We start from the raw sequence: 17,230 nt of genomic DNA on the forward strand, positions 1-17,230 counted from the left end.
ATTTCTTCTGAGCATTCTGTCCTACAGTTCAGTTTCATGGAATTCAATTCTTCAGTATCAAGCCATTCTGATTTTGAGACTCTTGGTGGGACACTTGAATAATTTTTATTGTAACCTACCTAAAAGGTAAAAACATGCAGCCTTTGGTACTTGATAAATACCTGCTTTATTCACTGAAGCTACTATTGAAGCTAGGCACAAGAAAGCAATGAGGCAGTACCTGTATTGTCCACATCTGCCCTATTCCACCTTTGGAGAGACATAAACACAACACCTTTGCTAAGTGCACCTATCAGGTCAACTGAATGTAACACACCTAGGCTTGACACGCATCAGTGCAGAGTAAAGCACCACATTGTGTAAATCAGTATGCTTGTGTTCTCTGTGTAGTAGAGCAAGTAAGTTGCTCGGAGGAGGAAAGTCTCACTCTCTGCATTGGGTTATATCCATTTCAACATTGTCATAGCATGCTGTCATTTAATTAAAAAAAAAAATGGCAGTGCAAGTTTGTGCTAAAACAGGGAGTGTATCTCTTGCATCAAGCCTGGTTTTAACTGGCTAACTTGGGTGCCTGAACATCCTCTCCTCATGATAGTGTGGCACCAAGTCCCCAAGTACTGTTTTTCTGCAGATGTCAGAGATTTTTATATTGTAAGCCAAGAATAAATTCAATTGATAACAATTGATAACCATGCATGGTTGTCTTGTTTTGCAATGCTGGACATGATAGATGTTTTCTTTAGCATCGCTCTTCGGTATAGTAACATTCTGCATTTTGCTTGATTCACAAGTGTAAGCTAAAGAAGTGCAGGAATGATCAATAACAGATGCTAAGGGATCTAATTACAGAAACTGACATAGTCACATTTTTAAATGAAACTAATTTATTTAGAGACACACATGTGCTTTATATTCATTGAATACGCACCAACATGGGTTAGAAAAATAAAACAGTGTGTCCCTAGTGATCTGATTTCAGTGATAGTGTCTTATATTGTGTTTTGGCCAGACAACTCCATCAGGAACTTTTTTGTAGGATTGTTTTGTGTATGTCTACTTGGTAAAGCTTTCTGCATTATGTGTGGATTCAGTTTTTCAGGACCAGAAACCGAATTTCCATTTAAGTCTTCTAGACACATTTTGCTTACTGCTTAGAGGAGAAAAAGAAGAAAAGTGTTTATTTCTGGCCTCATGACACTTTTAGTAACATTAAAAAAAATAATTCCTTATGATGACACTTTGAAAACTTGTATTTCAGATGATATAGGAGAGGTTCCAGTTCACCTAATGCAACCATGTAACTGACAGTTTTAAACATCTGCTAGAGCAGATGGTGAGCTCCAAAACACAAGTGCTAGTGTTTCTATATAGTGTATTTGAAGATATCCAGACTGAGAACCTTCCTGCTCCTAAATTAATTTCCCAAACTGTGTACTGAAGCCTAGCAGCTAAAATCTTTTGCAGGCACCCAGAGCCATTTATTCCTTTCTGTTGACTGTGTCCTAACAGTGCACATAACTTTCGTGCAACTGCTTCATTGGTTACCTCAATTGAAGAGACAAATCAGATGTCAGACCGGATGGTTAGGATGTCCTCACGTATTTCTAGCTTGGGAATTCCAGTATCTTTTATGACTGAAATTTAATATACATTTTATATCACACATATTTACACATAAAACTGGGTTTTTAGATGCTTCTGGTGATGGTCACAAAGAAACTAGTGATTTTGGACTGTATATGTATTTTATACTCAATTTTGATGTACTTTAAAGTGGTGGAACTTTCACATAGTGAGTTATCATTGCCATATTCAGACCTTTACAGTTTCTCAAGCATAACATCCCAGTGCTGACAACCACTGAAAGCAGAGATCAAAATCATTGTCTTATCTTATCTGGTCTTGCCTCATGTCTCTTTTCATATGAATGTCTTAATCAATATTAATCATATTTTATTAAACTAAAACTAGGATTTTGTTCCTGTGTGTATCACAAGGAATCAATGGATTCATCATATGCTACTAAATGGATTAAAATAGACCTGTCCACTGTGTCAAATAATATAGATATTCTTAAAAAGGATACTCTTAATTCAAATTAAATGATTTAATATTTGGAAGGTAGGAGAAATTGAGTTCCTTTCTGCCATCATTATAAAAGTCCTAGTGGGAACAAGGAGAACCTTATAAACACCACAAAGTTCTGCCGAGTTTTCAGAATCTCCTCTCATTTTCACATTCTTTAATTAGTTTCAAATCAATCTTTTCAAGAACATATTTTAATACAATTTACTAGGGAATTTTTTTTTGGTATCAGCCTCCCTGTATCCTAAAGTTTCTTCTGTTTACCCAGCCAAGCTCTCCAAGCTTTTAAACTTCCTGTAGTTAATAATGACTACTATTATAGGATCAAATGCTCCTATATCTATGAAATTTAAAATTATATGTGATGAAAATCAGCAAAAAAAGCAATACAAAGCACAATAAATTGATGAAATGATAACTTGGTAGTTTTTTTGGAAGAGGATTCAGTAATATACTTACTTTAATGAAAGATCAATAACTTTGCTAACTCTTTTGCTTACACTATGATTAAAATCAAAAAGTTTACTATTTAATTCCTCTCTGTAGAGATTGTGCCTTCCCCCCCCCCCCCCAGGAATAAATTTGCAATGTAATTATGGTGAAGTTTCACTTTGTGTTCAGAGAAAAAAGGTGTTCTACAGTAGAAGCAGGACATTTCAAGGTGTCCTACCTCTCAAACGTTTGTGAAGATGCTGGTTCCTAAGTAGAAGTAGGCAGGAAGCAAAAATAAGAAGCTTTGTGTAGCATTAATTTATGAGAGCAGACCATACCTAATCTGTAGTTTTTCCTACCATCTAGATTAGTTTCATCAGCAGCCAATATAAATGTCTAATTGAAGAGCAGCTTTCTGAAGAGTCTGTAACTGTCACTTGGCTTCATCCTTCTCTGTTTGTTCCTAAGGTTTCTTTCCTCTTTTGTTTTCCTTCTGAAACAACAATGCACTCTATTTTGGGGTTGCTAGTCATGATTCCAGGAATGGGAATCCAACTCTTGAGTACAACAGGCTTTACATAGTAACTTCTTGGCAGAAATTCAGAAATGCTTTGACCAAAAGGAAGAAAAAAAGGACACAGAATAAGGGTAACTTGCAATGAAAGACACTCACACACACACAAAAAAAAAAAAAAGTGGGGAAAAAAATCCACCATTAAAAAAAACCCCTTCAGAACACGAAAGTGAAGAATTGAGATAAATTGTGATATTTGTTTTTCATGCTTAATTGAAAGCTTTTTGCTACTCTATCACCAAGTATCATGAATACTAAGATACTTCTCTTCTAAATGTGTATGTGTATATGGGAACATTCTAACCCCAAGCTTGCCAAACACCAAGTTCTTCTGTCTGCTTGCTTTTTAAAATTAACTCTTGATGGAGGAATGGTTCCATTCAGCAAGGGAAGGAGTTCAAGGCTTCCCTAAATCTGGGGAATTAGCATAAGAATGGTTCTGGAAATGATGAACTGTCTAAAAGATTATTCTGCTCACAAACAAGTAGTTCACTGTTCAAGGGTACCTGCATGGACCCTGCTTCTCTCTCCTTCCCCCCATCTCCAAGAATGTGTCTTTTTATATGCTTCTCCTCACAAATTCCTGTTTTTCTTTCTAGTTATTTCTGACTATGCTTTGCTCCACTTATCATCTCCTCTTGAAATGATTGTCCCAGCTGCCAAGATAGACACCTTGCATCGTGTTTCTCATACTTCACAAGGCATCAAGAAGTAGGTACTCTCTTCAGTTCTGTCTTATAACAGTCCTTTTTGGGTTTTAAAAACCCCGAATTCCTGTGTTATTTTGCTCTACCTTTCATCTTTATCTTGTTTCCATCCACTCTCAAATCAGTTAAGAGAAAGAAAAGGAATACACATGTAACAACAAAATTAGTTTTTCTGAAGAAATGACACATCCAGTTATTGCCAAGGTGAACTGTCTCTCTTCTTTCAACAATTATTTATCTGTTGCTAAACACACCAAAGCAGCTATCATATTTTAAACATGGTCTTTTTTGAGCTATTTAATAAAGTGTACTATGTATTTATGACTCCTTAACCAGAAAACCATATCGTAATGGATATATTTCAAGTTCCTGACCCAAAACCCTTATTTAACTGTAAAACCAACATTCTTATTCTTCTTCAGAGGAGTATTATGTTAGCAGATTTGGAAGTTAGTTCTGAAGGGGACTGTTTTTATAGTACCACAGATCCTGAGGGGGGGAAGTAATTTTCTATTCCAAGAAAATATCCACCACTAGCACCAGTGAGAAGCCCAGCTAGGGGTGTTTTTTTTTTTTTTAAAGCCCTAATGACTAGTTTTTATTCCATAATCACAGAGTGTCCCTTTCACCTGATGATTTTTGTTCAGTCTTCAGCACACTTCCTTTCCTGCTTCATCATTCATCAGCTATGAGGTCATTAATTTTGAATGTAAGACTCTCAGTAACCAACAGAGAATTTCATTGTAAATCAAAGCTTCTCCAGCTGATAAGTTAATTTGGCAGTAAGACTGTTTGCAGCCGTTTTGTTTTGTATGGAATTTTCCAGACAGTCCTCTAGGCTGACACCACAGAAATCAGGATCACCACTTACTATGAGCCTTCAGTCTTGAGGAAGGTCCTAAAAGAAAACAGAGATGACATATTTCCCCCTGTGCTCTGAAGGTCTCTATACCTACAGCTATCTCTGTTCTACTGTCTGCTGAGATATGTTTGATCATACCGACAAATGTATGGATGCATGCCAAAAAAATGTGTATGGCCATTAAGGAACACTTGTTCTCTGGTTGAAAGGGCCCCTTTACACATGTCGGTCCTGAAAAACCTTGCACAAAAGCTTAATCTCCAAGATATGACAGCTAACAAATTCATTACAATCCGCATGGGGGAGGGAACAAGTAGGATACAACAAGGAGACTAAGTAGCTCAGATGTCCACTAAGTCTTCACATCAAAACAACAATCAAGAAAAAACATTTGGAGCTGGTAACAGAACCATTTTTTTATCAAACTAGGTGTAGGTATCTGCGCTGAGGAAACTCCACAACACAATGCAGGATCTGGTATATGGAGCTTCTCTTACAAATTGTGTAGAGCCTGGAGAAGCTCAGCAATTGGTAACATGCTGAATTAACATAAAAGTCTATCCAAAGACATTTTACAGGCCAGATCTCCTCTGTTATGACCTATGTTTACCCTATGCAAATTGTAAAGTCAAAAAAAGAGACAACAGCAAGCATGTGCTTGCTTCACCAGTGTTCTAACCACATATAGATTATGCCAGTTAGGGCATCTGAATTTCAGTCTAAGTTAATTTCCACCTGGCCAGAGGAATCAAGAACACAATGCTTTCTTCATTCCTCTTGTGCCATGCAGAGCTTTGGTATGGAGAGATGTTTCACCTAGAATGCATGGTCCAGATACATGGAGATTATCAAGTGAGAGTCACCTCTCATACCAGTGTATGTGGACAGGTGAAATAATAGTAAGTTGCTTTTCTATTTTGGGAGCTATGTTATAACAGCTGTCCAGTCCAGTCTTCTCCAGTGTTGCTCTAATGGTCTTAAAAACAATCCTTGCTCTAATTTGTGTTGCTTTATATGCAGAAGAGAATAGAAAGAATTTTCAGGAGGAAGAGTAGATGGATATAGAACTTTGGAGAGCTTCTGCATGCTTGATTTTCCATTCTGAACTTCCAAGGAGAAGGAAGAGTAGAGTTATGTGCCTGTGCATTTATTCCTGGAAGAGGTTGTTGGTGATGGTAATGTGTTTGAAAGAGCAGCAATTACTATTCTGCAAATGTACATCTCCTTTCAATAGTGCTCCCTCACTGTTGCCTTCTCTGTTTACTTTTGATCATGGCATCCCCAGGGCTGTCCTTTTTCTTTCTCTTTTACACCTCAGAAACAATTCAGTTCCCTTTTTCAAGTGATGTTTGAGGCCATCACTTCAATCTTGACAAGCTACAGAAGTGAGAGAACCAGATGTCCATTCTGTCTGCCCTGCCCCTGCTTCCTCTTGACCCAGACCATCAGTATCACATATTAAGCAGTTAAGAATTAATTACAGAGCTGTGCAACAAATAAGACCCTTGGTACGAGAATTATTGCTGATAACACAGCATATTTCGGCTGCTTTACAGCACAGGACCCAATTCTGTTAGCAAGCCACATGCAGACCTCCCATTAGCTCTATGGGTGTTCCACAGGCGGGTGACTGGGAACTACCAGCCCCTCTCAGAAGTGTGTAACAGACATAGGACTATGAATGACGCACATCAACATGCGATTCTCCACATGTAACACAAATTCAGCCTTCCTGCTGAAGTGTTGCAGTATTTGGGAGGAACACACTTCTCAGATCCTTTCCCAGACTTTTATGATTCAGAGTAGTTAAATGGAAATGCAAAAGCCAGTCAAGTCACTGGGTGGCTGCTCATATGGAATTTTGATGCATCTGTAAAGGCGAGAGAAGTCGGCTTGTAGCATACTTTCTGGTATCAAAGGCATGCTGGGCAGTAAAGCTAATTGCATTATGCTGTGTTCAAACAAAAACGTTTGAAAGAAGTTCTGTCTAGCTATGTGAATATGCGCACAGAGCTTATGTTTGTGACTGCTGCAGTAAAGTGAAAATGTCTGTCAATAGCCAAAAAAAAAAAGGAAGAAAAAGTCTATACTATCTCATGGGGAATTTTCCCTCCAGTTTCTAGCCAGTAAAATCCTTCACTCCTCTGCCCTTTAAGACATTTTCAGATACATGGTTTCATGATCATAAAGCAAATCACTGCACAAAAAAACTCCTATCAGAACAAGACACTCCATTGCACATGCTGCATCTCAAGGGAAAGGATGACACAATAAACAGCATGTACAGATGTTATTCACGCTGCTTCACACACTGTTGGAAGGCTCTCAGACACTACAGTACTGAGAATGGTGAAAGAGCCCATAGACGTAGAGTAGGGTCACTAATGATGCATCTCATTTAGTACAAGATTTTTAAAAAATAGATAATTGTGTATATATATTCAAAGATAAAGTATTAACATAAGTAATAATCTTAAATCCTTTCTCCTCCACTACAGCCCTCACAGTAAAATGTTAATATAAGCTTTCAGGATTCTGGAAATTAGTAAAGACTTCAAATTATTTAAAATTTCTAAAGTAAAATATATACGCAAAATAACCACCTTGGTAAGAGCTTATAAGGGGTATCTGGAGCTGTACTAGCTTTGAATCAAGGAGTTCCAAGGGCATTTTTTTATTATAGTTTTGGCTCCAGTGTACTTACACCATGTGGATTTTTGCTTTGAGTTTTAGGTTTGAATGGACCAAGTACTTCAAAGCAAGACTCTAAATCAGAAAAATGCACTGAGTTTCATATGCTTTCCACTCAAAACCATACCTTGGCCCAGATTCCCTTCCAATGGAGCCCAGCTTCACTTGAAACTTGGCTCACGTTTGTTGAAAGCATTTACAAATCCCATCAAAACTGGCCTGAGTTTCAAGTCTGTAATAAAATCCAAACCCAAGAGTTCTGCTTGGCTTCAAGTGTCTCTCTGTTCTAGTAATTTCCACTTGTTTCCGTTAAAAAGAAAAAAAGTATAATTTACGCTGATTTCTGCCTGTTGCACTGCTGAACCTGCAATAACTCATCAGGGTTATTTCAGATTCACACCAAGGATAGATGTGAGCAGATTAAGCACAGGTTTTACTAAGATAAGAGTGGGAAGCTGGATATATTGCAAGACCAAAATTCTCAAGTGCATTGTGTTTCTTTCTGTTGAATTTAACAAAATTCAAGTGCAGTCCATAGGCTTTCTTGGGTATGAGCAAACTCTTTTGGCTTCAAACATTGCATTCAAAGTGCCTCAGCATGATGCCATGCCAAGGGCAATGTCCACCTCATTGAGTCTATGCTGTGGCAGCTCCCTCATGCTGCCTACCTACACTACACTTCACCACTCCCTCCTGCCCTTTCTGTGAATGTCAGCCTCTGTCCAGTGACCAGGTAATCAGTCTTTGGTACTGACATGGATTTCCAGCTGTGCCCAAGCTTGCGACCGAGGAAGACTTGAAGCAATACCATTGACTAAGAGGATGAATAAGAAACATGCAACTGCGGACACCAGCATGGGTGAAGGCACCAAGATCTGGATTTAGAATAGCTTAAACTGCCACAAAAGGCTGGTAGAAACAGGACTATGTGAATACTAAAGTCTCTGCATTTGCCAGTGTCTACTATCTCACCGTACATTGCAGACTTGCTGGTGCGTATTCTATGACATCAGGAATGACAATGCTCACACACCTGCTACCTGATCCACAATCTACCAGTTCGTATTTTCTGAAGAAAACCCACCACGATGAAACAAAAAAACCCCTGCAGCTATCACACAGAAATTTGGCCACCAAACTGTAGTAGGGGGCTATCCCATGGACAGATTTTAGTAAGAATGAGAGAGACACATAGCAACTTTAGGATTACAATCTCATTTTAGACTTGAAGTGCTGAGATATTGCACAGATGTAACATCGTGGGTAAAATACAGGTAAAGCAGACGGCTTTTTGCTCTGGATGCTCTTAGACTGGTTATCCCTTTTGCACTCCCTCCATCACAAACACTCAAGAGGACAACTTGCCCAGACCTAGTGGTGTTACTGCAAGCAAGGGCCAGGCTCACAGCACTCTGTCTCACAAAACCAGTATCTTTGGCTGTTTTCACTCTTTCCTTTTCTCTGAGGAGATAAGGGAGCTGGGGAATCAGAAATGTACATTGTATTTCCATCATTTTTAAATGAATCTATTTCAAAAGACAGGTTTGCTCTGTCTGTCCCATACCCTTTTGCACCTCACCCTTCATTACTCCTGTATGATAAATGCATCATTTAATAGCTCACAATTTTGAATAGTGTCTTCTGATCACAACAGAAACATTTCCTAGTGCAGGAAGGACTCTTCAGTGGCTCCAGCAGTTTGCTCTTGCACTTTCTGGTCATCTAGTGACAGTCCAGAAGCGGTTTCAAGCAGCTCTGTCCTATCCAGGGAAACTCTTGTCTCTCCCCCAACCCTTTTCCCCTGGAGAAACTCTGAGGGCTGGAAAACGGCTACCTGAGGCCCTGATCCGTGAAAAGATGCAGTTGGAGTGCAGGGAAAACAAAGTAAATGCTATGAGAAGGCAGTCCCCCGCTTTGCCCCCCTCCCCACTCCGGGCCCACCAGAAGAGGCCGGAGTGGGAGCCGGCAGCCGGGCCACAGGGCTGTTTGATTGCCTAAGCCTGGTGGCCAGACAATAGGACCAGAAAGAATGGCTGCTTCCTTCCTTCCTGTCGAGTGTTCTGCCTGAGTGAGCAAATTCAATAGCACTTCGCTTCGCAGCAACACCAGGCTCTCTCGCACAGGCGAAAATCAACAAAGAGCCATTCTCGGGCATTTCCAACTGCACCTAAGCCAAGGCACTGAGCTGTGGAGCCATCCGGCCTGGGGAGGGGGGTGGCCGGGCCTCGCTCGAGGGTGTGCAGCCAGGCACAGTAAACATCCAGGTTATTGTTTATGGCAAGGGACTGCCTTATTATTTTAATTTACTTTATGTCAGGCACTAGGCAGTTTGGTTCCCCATCCCACCCCGTACCCTGCCATTTATTTTGCTGTTTGGTTAGGTTTTTTTTTTCAAGTGCTCCTGCTGAATTCACTGTTTTAAACCCCTTCATACAGGCTGGATGAAGGGTGCTATGAGGTATTCAGGCGTAACTAAACTAGGAGAAGGTGACACAAGAGTTGCTGTGTGCAAAACTTAAGACTACTGCTTTCTTCAGATTCAAATGGTCACACATTTAAATCATAGGCTGACTGAAAATTAAATAGGTGTCAGTCAAGGAAAATAGCCGAGAAAAGCAGGTAAGCAAAGGAACGAGACTATGCTTGAGTGGGTATAAACTGAAGCATCGTTCCCTATAAATTCCATTAAATAAGAAGATAATAATTATGCACCTTTATTTTAATCATCTCTTTTCTGTCTTCCAGATCCCACTTTTTAGTTCAACACTATGCCAGTTTAAGAAGGAACATTGTGTTGCCAAAAAGAGAAGGACCTGGGAGTTCAGGACCTGGAGTCCAGATGTTACATTTTTTGTAAGCACCGAGTTTCTAGATTTTCATGACCCATGAAAAGGATTCAGTCCATGAAATAAAGAGCATGCTCAGCTTCCCTGCTGTCTCTGCAGTGCAGTTTGTACATCACTTTGCAGAACAAAAATTGGTGTGGCAGGATTGCTGCACATCTGCAGCAAAGCATCTCTTCTTGTACATGCATGGCATAGGATATGGCTGTACCAAGGGATGTGTTCTATGAACATCTGGGTTTGTTGATTCAGCGTGTATGGGAAGAGGAAGGGGTAAGCACAGAAAGTATCTCAAAAAATGAAAACCTTACATGAGATATTTGGAATGATATCTCTCTCCTAAAAAGCTAGACTTTTGCTTTTTATCTTTGAAATGAGCAAAGTCAGATTTTGCACTTGCCTGCTGCATCTGTTTTCTCAAGCAAAGACCTGCTTATTTTTCCCATTGTGTCTGAATCATATTTGAAACAGACCAATGAGCCGTGTTACATCAAGCCTGTTTCTTTTCTTTTCTACTTCTGAACTATGACAGATTATCCTAACCCATCTGCAAGTATGATTAAAAATATGAAAATCATTTTTACATTTCTTTTGAACTGCTTTGATATAGTATTTGCTGTCAGATAATCTATAGAATTTTAACATCTGGTAATGTAAAATGGTATGTTATTGCAGCTGAAGAAAGAACCATTTAGATATTTTTACAGTGAGTTTTTTGTGGCATCCAAGATTGCAATTGTGGCTTCAGTTTACAATAAACTTGTGGTGGTACAGTTATAACTAAATTATTCATTCTTATGATGTATCAGAACATAGTTTAGAACCAGAGGAAAGAGAAAATCCCAACACAGAGGATCTTTATTAAGATGCAGATATTGCTTACATGGTTATGATAAGTGACATTGAAATATGTCATCACCTAATCTTACAAAATTACTCAGCCAACTTTCTATTAAGCAATAACCTGCAAATGACAAAACAACATCTATGTCAGTCATTGCACAGTAAAGACTTGATTACCATAGCTGAAAGATTTTTCTCTTTTTCCAAGAGCGTTCAGGCAAAACATATAGAGAAAAATTAACAGTTGAAGTAGGATGGCTGTATGGACTTACATCTTTTAGAATTTGGCATGAATGAGAATTCATAAAATTTATAGATACATCTGATCTAGTTGTACTCATAAACACTTATGGTCCCGTCTTCCCTACAGAAAGATAGTAGCCATTAACATGAGATCCACTCCTGGTTCACTTTGCTTCGGTTTGACTTGGTTGTTTTAATCACTGGAAGAAGCTCATGATACCATGCATTTGGTTTGTTACTAATAAAAGTGGTAACCTAAAAGGATGGGGTATGCCTCACAATTACTTTTTATCCAAATTCAAGCAAAGTTTCCCTAAGGAAGTGTTACATTATTGCTTGACCTGTGGAAAAGAATTTGCAACTGAGGGTGAAGAAACTGATTTAGAGCAAAGAAAACCACTGTCATTCTACACTCTACTTGACCAAAATCTAGTATATGTAAGAATTTTGTTTATATTGTTCCTTATTTGATATTCTCTGGAAATGATATGTAGATACTTTACTCACTGGCTTCAGCCAGAACAGTGCACGGAAGAGTGCACCACTGTAAGGATATTTCAGCCTCTGATTTGAAGACTCCACATGTTCAAGTACATCACATTAACTCTGAGGGCAAAACCAAACAACTCATGCATTTTGGCATCTGGGAAGATGGTTGTTGGCCATCAGCTACTCATTATCATGCTTCCCCCTTCCTTTTAGTACCTTCTATGCTTTTAAAATTGTTTGGTGTCCTTTTTTTAAATCTCGACTATAGGCAGTCTAGAGAGAGATCAGATGAGTCAGACAGTTGTTAAACCAACAGAACAGATAATTTTTGACAGTTACATATCCTCTCACTTTCATTTGAGTAGTTTGCTCATTCTTCTAGCCGTACCTACTAAGACTCACCACAAGGTCATAAAGAAAGCTGAGAAAATAACTATTCAGTGTCTTTTAGAGCATATATTGAACACTCTCATTAACACTATGATATCTGCATTCCTAAAAATCTTTACATATGAATATGTTCAGATTCTACCTGTGAACTAGATAGTTACTTTTACAGGTGAGGAGCTGAGGCAGTCTCAGCTGGGAAATGTGGCAGCAGTGAGGACAGACATGGGAGAACTGGTGGTAGACAGACCAGCTCAGACACTGGCAGAGATATAGACAAAGCAGCTCAGGATGCACAAATCTGCCTGGGACCCTCTGCAGTTAACCCACATTGACACCATGCCATTGGAGTGATTCCCATCTGCAGTTCCCAATTTATAGTAAGTGGTTGGCTGAACCATATAAAACAAAGTTGTCACAATGGTGCTTTTGATTAAAATTTTTATAGGGGCTCACAGTGGCCTTTGAAAACAGTAGGGGTTGACAGTGGTCTTCTGGTGCTGCTAAAAAGTTCAGGAATGCTGAACTTTAAGGTTAGGTTGTCTGATTGCAGTGCAAATATATGCTAAGTGACTTGCCCAAGGTCATTTGTATTATGATATCTATAGCAGAGCAGGCACTGAACACTGATTTTCCATAGCTGTGGTTACTGCTCAATCTCTGCTATGAAAAGAAAAAATATTTTCTAATCTGACTAAGTATGTTCAATTGTTTCTTAGGCAAAGTTTAACTGAGAATACAATATATATAAGCAGATTAATAAGCATATCGGGAATCTCCATCTTTTTCCGTATATGAACACTTGAATTGAAATAGTAGTTCATTTTAATTTACATCTTCTGATATTTTTGGTGCAGACTCTAACCTAGGAATTGAAATGGGACACCTTTGTTCTCAAGTGAGAGGAATTACAAACAGATTTGCACAGAGACAATGAATGATCTGACTTGAAACCACTTTTGATTGTCCCTACAGGAGAAAGTTGCAATGGTTAACTAAAGAGACAGTTTAAAATAATCTAGTTAAAGGGCATTAAAGGAGGGATGGAGGTTTGTTATGCATATTCAGACTAAACAGAGCTTACAGAAGTTTAACTGAGACACTATTGAAAAATTGTGCACGACTGTTCTGTAGACAAAGACTGTTATTAGTGGGGTACACATTTCTATATAATCCCAGTGTCAGAACTCAGAGGAAGCTCTTCTTCAGGTTTATTTGCTGATGTAGCATATGAAATCATCACTCTTGCTTTCTATAGACTAATAAATCAAGGGGCAATCTGCCTTTCTTAGAGAGCTTAATGATCTGTCTATATTGTTAATATGTTGATACTCTGTAATCAATATTTAGTCTCTTCCAAACAAATTGACTGTACTGATTCCAAAGGATTTTCAAATTTATTACTGGTTTATTTCTTTTTTTTTTCTCAAATGGAGGGGAAGAAAGTCTGTCTTTAGATGATTTCATTTGGCTTGAGTCTTACTGAAACAGGGTTTGAACATATAGAATAAATAATAATTTTGGAAATTGAAGCTAAGGAAAGCAAAAGGTAGTAAGAGCAGAAACAACAGTGACGTGTGGAAGTTCACTCAGGTGATTTAAGAGTCTAAAGGAGACCCCTTTTTCATACCTCAGAAACTGCTGTGGAAGCCAACAGAGTGAACAGACGACATATTGACAGCAGTAACATTCTGTGAAGCATGTCATAAGCTCAGTGAGCAGGGAGACGTTAGTGGCTAGGCTCTCTTTCTTTCATGCTCATAAAATGAATCACAGGTACAGATTTGAAGACCTAATACTTGGGTGTTTAATTGTATTACAAGCAACTTACACCAATGGCAAAAGAAAAAATGTCCCTTTTGCAAATTCACCACTTGGGTATAGAGTTGGGGTGAGAGCTACCATCACACAATAACTCATGCAACAGAAAATGACTGGCTACACGTTTTTGTTGCATCAGGTGCTTTGAGCAGTTGTCTGATTTACCATATGACAAAGTATAGAGGCCTGATTCACTCAGCAGCACAAAATGAAAGTGCTCTGTATTGAAAAAAACACCAAAAGTGCAAACAGCTAAACCATTTTTAAATATAGGCAGGATCTACAACAAGCAGTAAAACATCCATGCCTCTCACAGCTAATGAGTATTCCCATGTGTAATGGTCTGCCACATCCCTGGTTAATTAGAAACTAAATTACTAACATCTCTAATTATTCATAATGACATTCTTTTACGTCTGTTAAATTAGTTATAAAAATGATTAGCATAAGAAATGCTCAGCTTTGAAATACTAGTCAATAAGTCAAAAAGCCTCTGTTGGCCCATTTAATCTAATGAAAGGTATTTTATCTCACATGGCATCTACGGCAAAATTAACCCCTTGAAAGTAAATGCTTTTATCAAACAAAGCAGAGTTGAGTTGCACCGCTATTATTTACATGCACAGACTGTTTCTTCTAACACATGTATTGAAGAATACTATACATACTTCAAATAGTAACTTCCAATATTTTCAGACCAGTATGAAAAAAGCTAAAAAACTTTGAAAAATTTATGTCATGCTTTAATGTATTAATAAAAAGATGACTCAACTCAGGGTCTCCCAGGCTTTCTGGACACTTGATTAACCTATTTGCTTAAAAGGTATATATGAACAGGCAAGTTTTCACAGGGTGTCATTTTCCATATAATCAGGAGGGCTTTGTGCTAAATTGTATAAGAAAGCATTCAGGGTTAAAATTCAGCATGACTCTCCCCCAAACAACCCTTCCTGCACCTTCACCCCCACTCCCACTTAAACCCTTTTGGAGGTTCTTGCCCTCCCCTCCCTGTTCTCCTCTTAGAAGCAAACTCATCACCATTAGCACACAAATGCAAAATAACCAGCCTAGGCCTCTTCCCAGGAATACAAATTAGGGGCAGGTAGTTGAAGAGCTTAGAAAGCTGAAATAGCGAAGTTCACAATGAAAAGGATGAATAGATGAGAGACTGAAAGTGGGGTAAAGTGTTCAGCTTTTGTCATTTAAAGTGACGTCTTTAACTCTTTGCCTTCATGAGGCTGCTCTTCACAAAAATAATAATGAATTGCAATTAAGACCTGAAGGACAAAAGGGAATTATGTGGGAGGAAAAAAGAGAAGGAAAAGAAAAAAAGAAAAATTATGATGACAAGTAGAAGAATTTTGTTTTCTTTCTACAGCATATGAATATGTCTCAGGAAAGCAGAGAGGATAGTTTTAGATCTGTGGTTGTTTAATGTGACAGTGGTGCCACTGTAGATAGTAAAATCAATGATGTCATCAAAGCAGCTGGAGAAAAGTTTGAGATGGCTCATCAAATCTTCTAAATTTATATCCACTCATGAAACTCCTTAGCCACTACACATTCTGTTCTACTTTTGAGGACATATTGTAATTTTTTACTGAAATAGGGGATATTTTAGGTGTGAAGTAATGCTACGTTTAAAGTTTTTTGACCATTTATGCAAAGCCTTTGGGAAATTAAGTCTCATCTTCTCAGATTCAGCTGCACCTCTAAACTTAGCTGTCCTTTATTCTGTTTTATAGCATGGATCCATGCTCAAATCATCATGAGAGCGAGCGCTTTAAAACATCTTTTATAGATAGAGTATCCTGCTTTTGGTGTAAAATGGAATGAGTCTTTGATCACACTGAGGACAACAGTTCTGTTAATCACTTCTCTGATCCATCTGAATGAGGAGTTTGGATAGATACCTAATCTAGGTGCAGAAGCTTTGGTCCATATTTTATCTTACCTCTCAAGTTATTAGAGCTCCCTGGAAAACCTGGGGAAGAACTGTGGAAGAGTTCCATCAATCCCGCTCCCATTTATTACTGCTGAACATCAGTCTTCCATATTCACCCACAAAAAAAAAGGGAAAAATTTGCCAGCAGATATATTCATGCAACACTTGTGACTTCAAAGTATGGAATCTTATCCAAAGTTTACAAGACCTTTATTAAATAAAAAGGAAAATTTCAAAGCCTTTCTTATACTTCCTGTACCAATAGCAAGTATTTCTTGCTCACATTTTGGAAATATCAAAGTGCAAGTTCTTCTTAAAATAAAAAGAAATGTATTAAAATAGGTGAATAATTAACAAAATAAAAAGTGACTGCACACTATTAAATTAGCTTTTCAGAAAGACTTTAAGTCAATTCCAGCTATTGGACTTGCATGACAATGTATGGGTGTGGGAGGGAAAAAAAATATATCTTGTTATTTGCATTGTTTTACCTGTTCTTTTTGTTGAGGATTTTTTAATTCCACGATGATTGCTTGACATTCCAAATTCATTATTTACTGTGACATTAAAAAAAAAAAAAAAAATTAGCTATTTAGCAGCTTTAGGGTATGTCTACAGGGACAGGTACAGACAGATGCAAGCTTGTCTGCCTGTTCTTCAAAATGGCCAGATGTGAGTCAGCTCTTATCCAAAGTCATACATAGATACATTCGCATGGCACTTGTGTTTTGAGGTAATAAGTAGGGTTGAGCAACTTGAGTGCAATTACTTGATTCTGGACAGGAGCTGGCTCTGTCTGACCAGGTCAGGGCATAGCCAGAAGATCTAGGGTGTTCTAGTGCTTGTCCAAGTCATCAGGTTACAAAAACCTTCTAGAACAAATAGAGGCACAACAGTGACAGCTGAAAAAAACCCTTTCAACACCATTGTAATGTAAAGGATAACATCTCAAGACCTATTTTCTTAATGGTAATATGAATTTTGATGCTTTTCAACAGTCTCATTGCAATAAAAAATGACTTAGTGCTTTATCCTTTACTTACATCTGAGGGAGGATACATCTACTGCAAGATGTTGTGATTAGTTAGTCCACAAAAAATTCTTCCCAAAATAAGCTTTCTTGCTTTCACCATTCCTTTGATTTCTTAAATGTATTTTAGTAATTTTTCTCTTTCTTGTATATAGAAAACCATCCAACTAAGGTGCTTAAGTGTTGTTGTAGTTAATGGAAATATTAATGTTTGTTCAGAACTACTCATTTTCCCTAGCATGCCTAAATATTTCCAACACTCTGGTCTCTTCCGACTT

This window comes from Colius striatus, chromosome 1 (genome assembly GCF_028858725.1).
Source record: "Colius striatus isolate bColStr4 chromosome 1, bColStr4.1.hap1, whole genome shotgun sequence".
NCBI lineage: Eukaryota > Metazoa > Chordata > Aves > Coliiformes > Coliidae > Colius > Colius striatus.